Source organism: Clytia hemisphaerica, unplaced genomic scaffold, assembly GCF_902728285.1.
Source record: "Clytia hemisphaerica strain Z4C2 unplaced genomic scaffold, Clytia hemisphaerica genome assembly, whole genome shotgun sequence".
In the NCBI taxonomy this organism is placed as follows: Eukaryota; Metazoa; Cnidaria; class Hydrozoa; order Leptothecata; family Clytiidae; genus Clytia; species Clytia hemisphaerica.
This window is the reverse complement of record NW_027104146.1, coordinates 1,092,137-1,096,736: the sequence shown is the minus strand read 5'-3', so window position 1 is coordinate 1,096,736 and position 4,600 is coordinate 1,092,137. Positions and strand designations below refer to the sequence as shown.

The window sequence follows — 4,600 nt, the reverse complement described above, 5'->3', positions numbered from 1 at the left end:
CTTGAAATAAAATCAATAAAACATAACGACCAATTAATGTATCGAGCAAACATATCGACCATAATGCATAAACATAAACAACCATTACGTATCGTGAACAAAGCGTATCAATATGAAGAGCGTGTTGCGGGCATCCGAGTGACTAGTATCGTGATAGTCGGTTTGAGTGTTGTTGTCGTGTGTCTCCTCTGCGAAATCCATTTCGTCGATTGATTGTATCAGAACAAGGTTTCTGACTGAGCGGAACGTTTCACGACTTGACGATTCATTGGCATTGGTGTACTTGACGCGTACTTTTCGAACAGTGCCATCTTTGGAAGGTTCGATTTCAGTGATAATACCATACTGATATGTTGTTGAGATTGGAGAGTCAGTTTTGGTGAAGAGTACGATATCTCCAACTTGAAGGTTCTTGTCTCCTTTAAACCATTTTGGATGTTCCATTAATTTTGGTACATGATTGAGTAGCCAATTCTCAAACCATGCATTGAAGATTTTTATGTTTCCTTTTAACAGCTTCTGTGGGTTGTCACAAGTAACCATTTCACCTGTTGGACTTCTGTGATTGCTCCTTCCAAGAAGAAGCCTGTTTGGGGTAATAAGATTGGCAAGTCGTTGATGCTATTGGCAATGATTGTTTCCCATTGAAGGATGGAAATCTTTCTTTGTGGGCACTTTGCTCGATGGATTTGTTGATTGCTCTAATCTTTCTTTCAGCTTTGCCATTCATGTTGTGTCCGCCAACCGGGCAGACAGTGAAGTTAACAGATACACGCTTGTGAAGTCAGTGTTGAATGTCATTAAAATCAAGACGCATCTGGTCACATCCTTTGATAATTTGACTGTACTAGTAGAAGTAGAGTTTTTATACCACATCATACTACGAACCGGAAACTAATTATTCATTCGTGGAAATAAGTTATTATTTTGAACGAAATGTCATTTTCTTTTAATTTTTCAGTGCTCCTCCAATTTCAAACCTTGCTGTCCAGGATGCAGTTGGCTCGGAATAGTGAGTTATTTACTTCGTCTCGTATTTTGAACGAAATGTGACTTTTCCTATTTCAAATTGTCAAGGTCGAATGAATTATTATTTTGAACGAAATGTCGTTTTCTTTTAAATTTTCAGTGCTCCTCCTCAAACCTTGCTGTCCAGGATGCAGTTGGCTCGGAATAGTGAGTTATTTACTTCGTCTCGTATTTTGAACGAAATATGACTTTTCCTATTTCAAATTGTCAAGGTCGAATGAATTATTATTTTGAACGAAATGTCGTTTTCTTTTAAATTTTCAGTGCTCCTCCAAATTCAAACCTTGTTGTCCAGGATGCAGTTGGCTCAGAATAGTGAGACATTTACTTTGTCCCATATTTGAACGAAATGTACTAGTAGAATCTTTATACCACATCATACTACGAACCGGAAACTAATTATTCATTCGTGGAAATGAGTTATTATTATGAACGAAATGTCATTTTCTTTTAATTTTCCAGTGCTCCTCCAAATTCAAACCTTGTTGTCCAGGATGCAGTTGGCTCAAAATAGTGAGATATTTCCTTTTTCCCATATTTTGAACGAAATGTACTAGTAGAAGTAGAGTTTTTATACCACATTATACTACGAACCAGAAACTAATTATTCATTCGTGGAAATGAGTTATTATTATGAACGAAATGTCATTTTCTTTTAATTTTTCAGTGCTCCTCCAATTTCAAACCTTGCTGTCCAGGATGCAGTTGGCTCGGAATAGTGAGTTATTTACTTCGTCTCGTATTTTGAACGAAATGTGAGTTTTCCTATTTCAAATTGTCAAGGTCGAATGAATTATTATTTTGAACGAAATGTCATTTTCTTTTAATTTTTCAGTGCTCCTCCAAATTCAAACCTTGTTGTCCATGATGCAGTTGGCTCAGAATAGTGAGATATTTCCTTTTTCCCATATTTTGAACGAAATGTACTAGTAGAAGTAGAGTTTTCATACCACATCATACTACGAACCAGAAACTAATCATTCATTCGTGGAAATGAGTTATTATTATGAACGAAATGTCATTTTCTTTTAATTTTTCAGTGCTCCTCCAATTTCAAACCTTGCTGTCCAGGATGCAGTTGGCTCAGAATAGTGAGATATTTACTTTGTCCCATATTTTGAACGAAATGTACTAGTAGAATCTTTATACCACATCATACTACGAACCGGAAACTAATTATTCATTCGTGGAAATGAGTTATTATTATGAACGAAATGTCATTTTCTTTTAATTTTTCAGTGCTCCTCCAAATTCAAACCTTGTTGTCCAGGATGCAGTTGGCTCAGAATAGTGAGATATTTACTTTTTCCCATATTTTGAACGAAATGTACTAGTAGAAGTAGAGCTCATCAGATTTAAGGCCGTGCGTACTTTTTTGAAGCGCGATAATTTGTTCAATAGTACCTGGATCTTTCCGGTTTAATAATGTCTACCGGAAAAAACCTTCGCGGCCGAACTCGAGCAATTTGCGGGTGTACCGGTAGCGGTCAGCAATTTAGTTTTTGCGAAAAATCCCAAGTGAAGGCGAAGGAAGACAAAATGGAGTCTCCTTCCGCTTGTTGTTCAACCTGAAATGTTTATCAAAGAATCCAAGAATATCTTTATGAATGTGAACTCAGAAGGATGGATTTGGAAGAATTATGGCTGCTCTGATATTGGTTTTAACTTATCAAGTTGAATTTTGAGGTAACGCTATCTACAATATATGTATTTTCACATCTTCGGACTTGATATTTTTCATGATAATTTATCCACCACCCATCAACTGCAACTTCTTTTTACAATCCCTTTGCAGCTAACCCCAATTTCTTCTCCTTTAAATTTGATCTATCATTCAGTAGCTAATCCTCATTTCTTCAATACAAATAGTTTTCTTACTAGCCGTCACCCGGCGTCGCACCCGCCGAGTAGAGTGTTGTTGAACACATCAAAAGCCCTTTGGATGGTGGGGGGAGGGTAATAAAGTTGAATTCTAAGCCCAAACAACAAAAAATTACCCTTTTAAATGGTTGAAAACTAAAAATATTGCAAATTTAATGTTTTGTGACGTCATTTGGGCCCTAATTGACGTCATCGAAAGGGTAATAATTTTTTTACTTGACTGAAGTCAATTTGTCATTTACCCAAAAGATTCTCTCGATGATTTCCGATCCAATGAGGGGTCATCCTTTGCTTAAATCTTTCTCCAACCCGAGATATTGTATTTTTAGGTTTTTATGACGTCATCGGACCCAAAATGCCCCAATTGAATATATTGATTTTTGAAAGTTTCTATATACCCTCTTTTACCCCTCCCAAATTATTCTCCATTAAATTCCCGATCCAATGAGGGGTCAATGACCTTCCAACCCCTATCCAATATCGAGATATCGCATTTTACCTGTTTTGATGACGTCATCAATTGAAAACGCCTAAAAATTCAGCCAAATTTAAAAGTCACACTCAACCTCATAATTTCCATCTTATTCTCATATAGAATTCTCGATCAATGAGGGGTAACGCTATCTCCAATACTCCATTTCAACTCGGATATTGCATTTTGAAGTTTTTCCCAAATCTGTGACGTCATTGGGTCTCTTTACCCCTAATTTATCTCAACGGTCAATTTGATCTATCATTCAGTAGCTAATCCTCATTTCTTCAATACAAATAGTTTTCTTATAGATTGAGGATAGCTATTCATAAATTTATAGTTAGATTGGTTTGTGATGGAGGTTCCCAGTATTCAATTGTCATTTTTCAATGTTCAGGTTGTCCACCTTTTGCCTCTCCTTTTTTGTGAACAACAGTGCTTTTAAAAATCAAATTAAAGTAAACTTTTGAATGTAATCGAGCATCAATTTAAGATTTAATTTTCAAACGCAATCAAATTGCAATCGAACATTATCCAGGATTTGACATTTGATTGTATACAACCATTATGTTCGATCTTGCTCGGTTGATTACTTTTAGGGGCGTCCACATAGCCAGACAGCGTCAATCGAACAACTTCAAACAAAAATCGTAATCGAATGCGATCGAATAATTGCAATTCGATCGTTGAATGTAATTGAATCTCAATCAAACGGTCGATTCCTGGGTAATATTCGCATTTGTTCAATTACGTTTGAGTAAGGTTAGATTGGTTCGATTGATAGTTGACTATGTTCGATTGCTTCGATTGAGTAAGGTTAGATTGGTTCGATTGATAGTTGACTATGTTCGATTGCTTCGATTGATTGTCAATTACATTCGATTAATCTTTGATTTGTTCGATTACGATTATGTTGACTGAGTTTGATTGCGATTAAATTAAATTGGATCACTCCGAGCACTTAAGGGGAGCCGTCCATATTCATTTGACAACGCAAAAGGTCAAATTGACGTTATGAGGGGGTGGGGGGTTTCAAAAGTTAGGTTTGGCGTTATAAAAAATCAAAGGTATACCTTTTTGTGAAAATCGCGGATACTTGTAACCACCAACCACACTATACTTTATAAGCTTTCCAAAACATAATCGTGTATGAAAACATGAAAATTTGCTGCTTGTATAATCCCATTGGTTCGCGCTATGTTATCATTACATCATATT

The 4,600-nt window shown here is 36.2% G+C and overlaps 1 long non-coding RNA gene across 1 annotated transcript; it reads left to right on the top strand.

The window, feature by feature from the left end:
* Positions 1–1,293: 1,293 nt before the first annotated feature.
* On the top strand, positions 1,294–1,893 carry LOC136813933 (uncharacterized). The gene is made up of 3 exons (XR_010847570.1): positions 1,294–1,344; positions 1,697–1,747; positions 1,865–1,893. It is a non-coding gene; the product is annotated as an uncharacterized lncRNA (long non-coding RNA).
* Positions 1,894–4,600: the final 2,707 nt, after the last annotated feature.